The following is a 10,993-nucleotide window of genomic DNA, read 5'->3' as shown; positions in this document are numbered from 1 at the left end:
AGTAATGGTATTTGTGGGCAGCCCAGGTGGCTCAGCGGTTTAGCACCACCTTCGGCCTGGGGCGTGATCCTGGATACCCAGGATCAAGTCCCACATTGGGCTCCCTGCAGGGAGCCTGCTTCTCCTTCTGCCTGTGTCTCTGCCTCTCTCTCTCTCTCTCTCTCTCTCTCTCTCTCTTTGTCTCTCAAAAATAAATAAATAAAATCTTTAAAAAAAAAAGTAATGGTATTTGTTTTATTGGTGACTTTGTCCAGCCAAATACCTGACCCTCACTGGCCCTTTAGAAATGTTCATTCAGTATGAACTCATAAACAGTTCAACACATGGCTGACAGAGGACAAGAGTTATAGAGTAACCCTAAATTATGCAATGTAGTCTCTTTCAGCAGGAAGAGGTGACATGAGTTCAAGTTTTAGTTCAAACATAATAAAAGGTTTAGAGTTTGCTGGATGTGGACTGCTTACTTTTTTCCTTCTTAGTGGTTGTGCTTAAATGGTTCTTACTTCTTGTCTATGAGAGGTATTGAGGTTGTCTATGTTTAGAGACTTCATCATGGATTCTAATTGGAGCCTGCAGTGTTGGTCCAGCTGTGTAAACAGGGCGAGGAACAGGACCACCACACCTCACTTCTCTCTACCCTCATGGGATATAACACCATAGGATGAGAACTCACTTGTCCCCCTTCTCCTAGTGGGCAGAATTTGTCTCTAAATGGTTCCCTAGAGTGCCTTATAGGTCAATAAAAGCTAAAACCCTAAAAAAACAAACAGCAGCAGTAAGGAGAGCTCATATCTTCCTTACCAATACAATGTGTTTATAAAATTCAGTTGGGACTTCCAGGTAGAATCAGGACCAGAGAGGAGAGTGAAACATTCCACTTGAGGGCCAAATTGCCAAAATCTAACTAATCATATATATGATACACTTGATTTGAATACAATACTTTTAAAGTCAATATGACATCAATAAGGGTTAAAATACCAACATTTCAAAGAAAGACACGTTTACTAGGTTAACTTAATGTAAGTATTTCACTACAAAAAACAATGAGAGGGAGAAACCTAGGGAATAATTCCAGGAGTTCCACCAATAGGAGTTGGTGACCAATAGCAGTTTCCAGACAAAGAATAGAAACAATGAGAACATGGGACGCCTGAGTGACTCTGACTGTTAGTGTCCGACTTGATTTTGGCTCAGGTCATGATCTCAGTGTTGTGAGATCAAGCCCCATGTCTGGCTCCCCGCTGGCACGGATCCTGCTTGGATTATCTCTCAGCCTCCCTCTGCCCCTCCCCTACCACTTGCATGCATGTTCTATCTTTGTCTCTCAAAAAGAAGAAAAAAGAAAGAAAGAAAGAAAGAAAGAAAGAAAGAAAGAAAGAAAGAAAGAAAGAAAGAAAGAAAGAAAGAGAGAGAAGAAGAAGAAGAAAGAAGAAAGAAGAAAGAAGAAAGAAAAAAGGAAGGAAGGAAAGGAAGGAAGAAGAAGGAAGAAGAAGAAGAAGAAGAAGAAGAAGAAAGAAGAAAGAAGAAGAAAGGAAGGAAGGAAGGAAGGAAGAAGGAAGGAAAGAAGAAAGAAAGAAAGAAAGAAAGAAAGAAAGAAAGAAAGAAAGAAAGAAAGAAGAAGGAAGAAGAAGAAGAAGAAAGAAAGAAAGAAAGAAAGAAAGAAAGAAAGAAAGAGAAAGAAAGAGAAAGAGAGAGAAAGAAAGAAAGAAAGAAGAAAGAAAGAAGAAGAAGAAGAAGAAGAAGAAGAAGAAGAAGAAGAAAGAAGAAAGAAAGAAAGAAAGAAAGAAAAGAAAGAAAGAAAGAAAGAAAGAAAAAGAAAGAAAGAAGAAAAGAAGGAAGGAAGGAAGAGAAAAAAGAAAAAAAGGAAGAAAGAAAAACACAAAAATTAAAAGTAGGAGAAATAATACAAGAAAATATATCTGGACTCGAGCAACAGTCTCCAGAAAGAAAGGTCAATATACTGCGTTGTCCAATATACAGCTCCAGGACACATGGGGCAAATTACATTTAAATATAAATTTGTTAAAACTATATAAAATCAGAAATGCAGTTCCTCAGCCACACTGGACACATTTCAAGTGTGCCATAGCCTCATGCAGCTGGAGGCAACCATATTGGATAAGACACATAGAGAACATTTGCATCATTGCAGAAAGGCCTCTTGTGGGCCCCTGGGTGGCTCAGTCAATTCAGTTTCTGACTCTTGGTTTTGGCTCAGTTGCGATCTCAGGGTCGTGGAACTGAGCCCTCAGTCAAGCCTGGCACTCAGCAGGGAGTTTGCTTGGGATTCTCTTTCTCACTCTCTTTTTATCTCTGAAAAAAAAATGTATTAATTAAAAAAAAACTCTTTGATAGCTCTGCCTAGAATAATGCATGACAGGAGATACACGAAGGCACACCTCATGAACTTTCAGAACACCAAGGACAAAAAGAAGATTCCAAATGCTTGCAGAGAGAGTGAGGAGAGCAAGACACAAGTCCCATGCAAAGAATCAGAAACCAGAAGGGCACTGATCTTCTCAACAGTGATACTAGATACAAGTCTCTATGTCTTCAAGTTCACAGAGAAAATTCCAGCCCACCTAAAAGTCTATACTCAAATCATCCATCAGGTAAGTGAGTAGAGCAGAGATATATTCAGACATGCACATACTTAGGAAAAATTTACCTCTCTGCATCATTCTTCTGAAAACAACAGGAAGGTCTCTGCCAAAATGAGGGAGAACATCAGAAAGAGATCAGAAAGAGTGAGGCACCACTAGTTTTTTTATAACCACTGTCTTAGTACTGTACAACTGTCTAAAGCATGTACATCTATACATTTGATTTTTAAAAATAAATTTTTAGCCTCAGACCAGGTATCAGCTCCTCTCAACCCTCTTTGGTGACAAGTGTTCCTTCTCTGTGCTCTCAAAGCATCATGCCTGACCTTCCACCATACTGAAACTGTCTATTCATGGGTCTGAATTTTCCCCACCAACAGGGCCCATTTGGACCTGATCTGGAGCACTAAGTAAAAAATGTTTGTGGATCTAAACAAAAGCAGGAGCAAGAACCTTCCTGGTGACCTCTAAGGCATGTTTGAGGTTCAGATGAACTTTAGATAGCCGGTATTGGGAAATGCCCAAGTGACAAAACGATAGAGCTACTTGGTGAAGTCCATGTGCTGTTTCCAATATATGTTTCACAAACAGTCACAATGTTTTACTGAAGGCCAACTATGAGTTCAGCAGTGTGTAGTCTCCTCGAGGATAGTTGTGGGGTCAACATTAGTCACAAAGCCATCCCTATCCTTTGGGGGCCTATGGGCTCCAGCCCAGCATTGGAACTAATGAGCTTGTCTGAAAGCAGCTCAGCCTAGTGAGTGAGGCCACAGGTCAGACGGCTCCATCATTCCCATTCTCTTACCTTGAGCATGCCATTAACTTCTCCATGCCTCAGGTTTTTCAGAGGGTTGTTAGGAGGATTAAATAATAAATCTGTAAAATTAAGGCCTTGGACTCAAATAGTGAGAGTCTCTCCAGCTCTCTGATTCTTTCATTTCATCTTTGTTAATCAAGTGTGTTATGGTTCCAACTGCAGAAATGAGAGACACACTGCTTCTGAAAACAAACAGATACCAAAAGAAAATGAAACTTTTTAACTTTTCATCTTTGACATTATTGTCCCCAAGAGATGTTTCCTGTGGTGACAGTGGGGAGGTAGATTTCTTGTTCCCATAAAACAACTTCTTGGTCTCACTTAGGTAATGAGATTTTCCAAGTTCAGTCTTTCTGATCTTATCCCCCACTGCCCTTTCCCTGCTCCTCCCAGAATGAGCTCAGGATGTTCCTGGCTGGGAAGGTGGGCCTCAGAACCTCTCTCTGCCCTGGGCCTTACAGTGACACTTGCTTCCTGCTCTGGTTCTACAAAGGTCCTTATGATCTGTGACTGTATCCGTGGTTCTATCAGTCCTGGGAGTTGCCCCCGCTGACCTGGGCCCTTCTCACTGGCACCCAGGATCCAGCCCCACCCTCCACCCAGCTTTGATGAGAGTGCAGGGTCACTGCTGTAGGTCCCTTTGTCCTCCCGTGGTGGTCATGTACCGGCTCACAGACTCTCCCCATAGATCCTGGTGCAAGCTGACTTGTGTCCCCTCCCAATCTGTATGTTGATGTCTAACTCCCAGCAATTCAAAATGTGACTGCAGTTGGAGATGTGGCCTTTAAGAAGGAAATCAAAGTTAAATGAGATCTCTAGCATGGGCCCTAGTCCAACATGAAGAGATCAGAACACAGACATCCACAGAGGGCAGACCATGTGAAGACACAGGAAGAGGATGGCCATCTGCAAGCCATGGAGAGAGGCTTTGGAAGGAGCCAAACTTGCTGATTATGAACCCATAATCTTGGACTTTCAGCCTCCAGAAATGTGAGAGAATAAATTTCCATTTTTGGAGCTCCCCAGTTGGTGGTACTTTTTACAATAACCCAACAAACTAAAGCTGATCCATTCTTCTCTCGTGGGCTAGAGCAGGGGGCATGAGGCTCACTGGTTGTATAGTAATTATGTTTCAGTCTCTCAAATTAATTTATGAGATCCTCCTGGGTAGGAATCACAACTTCCTCATTTCTATATTCTTGGGGCCTAAGAGTGCTGTAACTGGCATGGTGATTTCAAAGGCAAAAGATGGAATAATCTTTTTTTGCACAATCACCTTCAAATATCAGTAAAAGGGAGAGTACAGAAGTCACATACTCTGTAAATAGACCCATTAATTAACCATCAGTACCAGTTCTGGTTGCATAACAGAAAGGGTCATGAGACTTAGAGATGTTAGCCCCTTGCAAGTCACTGGAATAGGGAAGGTCAAGCTTTGGCCCATGTGGCCACAGCCTTGACAACACTGATACCTAGAGTTGATGACTTCAAGCCAGTACTTCCCTCTGGCTCTTTTTTTTTTTATATAAATTAATTTTTATTGGTGTTCAATTTACCAACATACAGAATAACACCCAGTGCTCATCCCGTCAAGTGTCCCCCTCCGTGCCCGTCACCCATTCACCCCCACCCCCCGCCCTCCTCCCCTTCCACCACCCCTAGTTCATTTCCCAGAGTTAGAAGTCTTTATGTTCTGTGTCCCTTTCTGATATCTCCCACACATTTCCTCTGGCTCTTAATTCAAGATGAGTCAATTCACCAAAACTGAAAGACATTAAGATCTAGCATACTCTATCACTCTCATTTTTCTGTTAGAGATAGAGGCGTAACTCCACAGAAATGGAGAAAACACTAAAGTGGCCTCTTGGAAAAGCCCACCAAAGCACTAATTATGCCCACAGAATGGGGGCAGTGGAGTGGGCCAATAAAGGACAATGCAGGGGTTAGTTAGGTGTCAGGGCAGGGTATAAGCCCTGATTTAAAATAGTAAAGTGCGTTTACAGAAATATCCTTCTTCATATCACAGAGGTAAGAGGTGGGGGAAGAACTGAAATACCAGAAACTATCCTCAGGAATCCAGTGACTGAGTCATTCAGCAAATGTTGATCTGTGCTAAACTGGGTGACTTCAGGGTAGCCCAGGTAGCTCAGCAGTTTAGCGCTGCCTTCAGGCCAGGGCATGATCCTGGAGACCCAGGATCGAGTCCCACGTCAGGCTCCCTGCATGGGGCCTGCTTCTCCCTCTGCCTGTGTCTCTGCCTCTCTTTCTCTCTGTGTCTCTCATTAATACATAAATAAAATTTAAAAAATAAAAATAAAAAATAAACTGGGTGACTTCATTTGCTTCTGTAACTCACAAGAGCCTGCTCAGGAAATGTGAATCTCAGTGACAACGGACAGCAGTGTTAGTAGCTTGCCTCATGCCTGGAATCCCATCAGAGCATCATCTGCATTAATACCTTCAGTCCTCACAAGTGCCCCACAATAGGGTTATTATCATCTCTGCATCACAGATAGGGAAACCGAGGCTCCCCAGGTGGAATAACTAGATCCTCCAGCTCTTTTTGGCAGAACTGGCTAATGAATCCAAGAAGAGTCTGCCCTTCAACCAGCAGAGTCTACTGGTGGCGGTAATCTTCATCCTCCCAACAGAATAGCTGCTTTAACCTTAACCCTTTATGTGTATATACAAAAACCCCATATATATACACACACAAACACACCCATACACACAACACACTCCCCTGTACACACACATCTTGTACATACAAATACACACAATCCGGTAGACAGATACACAAACCTATACGCACAGATACACACACACACACACACCTGTACATGTACACTCACCTGGACATACACACATACAAACCACCACCACCACTTCTGTCCCTGCCCAGCAAGCCCAATTGACAGTCAACCCTGGACAGTCTGCAGAGTTCTTTGCTGTGGCATCCAAGAGCTCCCAACTCCTCTGTTTCTGTATCAGTCATTACGCTGAAACAAACATGTGGTATATATATATATATATATATATATATATATATATATGAGTGCAACGACAGCACAGAATATATTCACAATGATCTTGCTGACCTCAATGATGTTGAAAGCAGAATAAATATAAATCAGAATAAATATATATAAATATATATTAAATAAATATAAATTGTACACACACACACACACACACACACACACACACACAATGGAATATTACCCAGCCATTAGAAAGGACGAATAACCTACCATTTGTTTCAACGTGGATGGAACTGGAGAGTATTATGCTGAGTGAAGAAAGTCAATAGGAAAAGGACAAACATATGGTTTCACTGATATAGGGAATATAAAAAATAATGAAAAGGATTATAGGGGAAAGGAGAGAAAATGAGTGGGAAAAATCAGAGACGATGACAGAACATGAGAGACTCCTAACTCTGGAAAATGAACAAGGGGTAGTGGAAGGGGAGGTGGGCGGGGGGATGGGGTAACTGGGTGACAGACACTGAGGAGGGCACTGGATGGGATGAACACTGGATGTTATACTATATGTTAACAAATTGAACTCCAATAAAAAGTATACAGAAAAATAAATTAATTTAAAAAATGAATAACTGAGTGGAATAAATCAACGATTTTATCTCAGAATCTTTTGGTGAGGAATTCAGAAGTGACTTGGTTGAGTAGTTCTGACCAGAGTCTTTAAAGCCATAATCTGCATGCTGGACTGAGCTGGAACCCACTTCAAGGGTAACTCCCTTGTGGGCCTGGCAGGTCAGCACCAACCATGGCAGGATGTCTCCAGTGCATGGTATGTGGTTGTGACTATCCTCACAACATGGCAGCTGGCTTTCCAGAGCAAGTGACCAAAAAGGGCAAGGTGGAAGAATCTTTGTCTCTTATGAATTAGCCACAGTCACACTCTGACATGTCCACAGTATCCTCCTGATTACCAGGCCAGCCCTGTTCATGGGGTGGAGAATATACACCATGAGGAAAGAGACACTGGCATGCTCTTCAAAGCTGGCTACGCCTACAACCACAATGTTGCTCTACTGAGAGGTAAGCTGGGGACACAAAGCCTTGATATGAAGCAGGCCCTGCGCTTAACAGGTGCCCAGTAAAGTCGGCCCTCTCCCTTCTTCCTTTTGACCTGATCCATGAGACTTTATAAGGGCCACCCCTGCTTAGACACCAACACTCCTTTCTCTGACCTCACCCACAACCCCACTGCTACCCCCATGACTTACAGGAAATAAAAGGTGATAACTTCCAGTTTCCCACAGTTGGCAACTCTCTTCTGGGTCCTATACATCTGGCTGCACTGAAATAAAGGAGGGCTATTCCAGTGATTTAATGTGGCATAATACCCACCCAAAGGATTGGATAATCTTTTATTTTACTTACGAATCTGGGGTTGACTGGACTCAGTGGGGCAGCCCTTACTTGGAGTCTCATGTGTTTGCAGAAAGACTAGGGCTGAGGTCATCCTGAAGGCTCTCTTCACAAGTCTCAGTTGGAGAGATTCAAACAGCTGAGCCTGGAATGCCTCGAGCTCCCCAGATATTTGTCTTTCTAGATACATATAATGATGATAGATGGGTAGATAGATAGACAGATAGTTAGAGATAGACATGACAGATAAAAGGGTGAATATGGATAGATGATAAAGAGATAGAGATAGGTAAATAGATGATAGATATAGAATCCTATATACTTACATAGAGACTTCCACTAAAACACTTACAAAATAGGATTTGCATCTTCAAACAAGATTCTATAGACAGGACAATTATTGACTCTCTTCTTCTGCTGGGTGTACGATCTTTTTTTTTAATAAATTTATTTTTTATTGGTGTTCAATTTACCAACATACAGAATAACACCCAGTGCTCATCCCGTCAAGTGCCCCCCTCAGTGCCCGTCACCCATTCACCCCCACCGCCCGCCCTCCTCCCCTTCCATCACCCCTAGTTCGTTTCCCAGAGTTAGGAGTCTTTCTGTTCTGTCTCCCTTTCTGATATTTCCCACACATTTCTTCTCCCTTCCCTTATATTCCCTTTCACTAATATTTATATTCCCCAAATGAATGAGAACATACATTGTCTTCTTTCTTTCTTTCTTTCTTTCTTTCTTTCTTTCTTTCTTTCTTTCTTCAAACAGCTTTAGTAGAATAGGTATGGTTTCCTTTTTTTTTTATTTATGATAGTCACAGAGAGAGAGAGAGAGAGAGAGAGAGAGGCAGAGACATAGGCAGAGGGAGAAGCAGGCTCCATGCACCAGGAGCCCGATGTGGGATTCGATCCCGGGTCTCCAGGATCGCGCCCTGGGCCAAAGGCAGGCGCTAAACCGCTGCGCCACCCAGGGATCCCAATAGGTATGGTTTCTTTAAACGTTTGATAGAATTCCCCTGGGAAGCCATCTGGCCCTGGACTTTTGTGTCTTGGGAGGTTTTTGATGACTGCTTCAATTTCCTCCCTGGTTATTGGCCTTTTCAGGTTTTCTATTTCTTCCTGTTCCACTCTTGGTAGTTTGTGGTTTTCCAGAAATGCATCCATTTCTTCTAGGTTGCCTAATTTATTGGCGTATAGCTGCTCATAATATGTTTTTAAAATCGTTTGTATTTCCATGGTGTTGGTGGTGATCTCTCCTTTCTCATTCATGATTTTATTAGAGTCTTTTATCTCTTCTTTTTAATAAAGCTGGTTAATGGTTTATCTGTCTTATTAATTCTTTCAAAGAACCAACTACTGGTTTTGTAGATCTGTTCCACAGTTCTTCTGGTCTCTAGTTCATTGAGTTCTGCTCGAATCTTTATTAATTCTCTTCTTCTGCTGGGTGTAGGATCTATTTGCTGTTTTTTCTCCAGCTCCTTTAGGTGCAAGGTTAGCTTTTGTATTTGAGTTCTTTCCAGTTTTTGGATGGATGCTTGTATTGCGATGTATTTCCCCCTCGGGACTGCTTTTGCTGTATCCCAAAGACTTTGAATGGTTGTATCTTCATTCTCATTGGTTTCCATGAATCTTTTTAATTCTTCCTTAATTTCCTGGTTGACCCTTTCATCTTGTAGCAGGATGGTCCTTAACCTCCACGTGCTTGAAATCCTTCCAAACTTCTTCTTGTGATTTAGTTCTAATTTCAAAGCATTATGGTCTGAGAATATGCAGGGGATGGTCTCAATCTTTTGGTATTGGTTAAGACCTGATTTGTGACCCAGTATGTGGTCTATTCTGGAGAAAGCTCCATGTGCACTGGAGAAGAATGTGTATTCAGTTGCGTTTGGATGTAAAGTTCTATAAATATCTGTGAAATCCGTCTGGTCCAGTGTATCAGTGTACAGTGGCAGCGGCCAGCTCTCCAGCTCTGGAGTCAGCTCCAGCAGTAACTACCGCAGCTCTCAGCGTGCAGAGGCCTGGATGCTCCACGGGTGGGGGCAGGGGCGCTGATCTGCACAGCTCAGAGCCGCCCAGCGGCAGGAGCGTCCTGGCTGTTCTGTGCTCTCCCGGCCTCTGCCTGTTCCGGGGGAGCGCCGGATCCTGGGCTGCGTCCCCCCACGCCCCGGGCTCCGGGGCCTGCGCTGCTGGAATCGAGCTGCTGGGGCCCCGCAGCCCCCTCCGCGCGGAGCCACGCCTCCGGAGCTGCTCCCGGGCCCCACCTTGTGCGCGCTGCAGGCCTTTAGGGAGCTCGGCCACAGTGTGTGGCGTGCTCTCCTCCCGGGGCACAGCTGCTCTGTTAGTGTCCCTGGGAGCCTGAGGGCATCTCCGCCCCTCCTGGGGTCCTGCTCCAACTCCCTGCAAGCACCTTTCCAACCGGGGAGATTGGTGAAGCTTCTGCTTCTCGGGTCGGGGCTTTCCTGTCCTGGGGGCACTTGCCCCACAGCCTTAGCCTGCTCCTCGCGGGGCCTCTCCCCCTTGGATGCTTTTGATTTATCTTTTTTCCCCATCTTCTTACCTTGATAGAAGCGCGAATTCTTCTCACTGTATCATTCCAGCTGTTCTCTCTTTAAATCTCAGGCCGCATTTGTAGGTTTTCAGGATGATTTGAAAGTTACCTAGGTAATTTGGTGGGGACACTTGACTTGGGGACTCTACTCCTCCGCCATCTTGCCCCTCCTCCCCACGTGTCCTCCTTAATGACTGTCACCCAGTTATCCCATTCCCCCACCCACCTCCCCTTCAGCAACCTCAGTTTGTTTCCCAGAGTTAAGAGTCTCTCAGAGTTTGTCTTCCTCTCTGATTTTGCCCCATTCAGTTCCCCCTCCTTCTCTTATGGTCCCTTCCATTATTTTTTTATATTCCATATATGAGTGAAACCATATTACATATATATAATATATATCATATATAATTATATATTATTATATATTATATCATACTATATCATTATATGATATAATGATTATATCATTATACATTATATCATATATAATTATATATCATATATAATTATCATTTTTTTAAATTTTCAATTGACTTCTTTCACTTATACTCTCCACTTCCATCCACATCAGTGTAAATGGTAAGTATTCATCCTTTGTAATGACTGAGTAGTATTCCATATATGTAATA

The 10,993-nt window shown here is 43.1% G+C and overlaps 1 long non-coding RNA gene across 1 annotated transcript; it reads right to left on the bottom strand.

The window, feature by feature from the left end:
* Nucleotides 1-1,857: 1,857 nt before the first annotated feature.
* Nucleotides 1,858-8,305, bottom strand: LOC129519436 (uncharacterized). The gene is made up of 5 exons (XR_008666404.1): nt 7,833-8,305; nt 7,676-7,749; nt 3,412-3,605; nt 2,672-2,709; nt 1,858-2,316 (listed from the first exon to the last, which is right to left on the bottom strand). It is a non-coding gene; the product is annotated as an uncharacterized LOC129519436 (long non-coding RNA).
* Nucleotides 8,306-10,993: the final 2,688 nt, after the last annotated feature.

This window comes from Nyctereutes procyonoides, unplaced genomic scaffold, assembly GCF_905146905.1.
Source record: "Nyctereutes procyonoides isolate TBG_1078 unplaced genomic scaffold, NYPRO_anot_genome, whole genome shotgun sequence".
NCBI lineage: Eukaryota > Metazoa > Chordata > Mammalia > Carnivora > Canidae > Nyctereutes > Nyctereutes procyonoides.
Note: the sequence above shows the minus strand (reverse complement) of the source record. Positions and strands in the feature narration are given on the sequence as shown.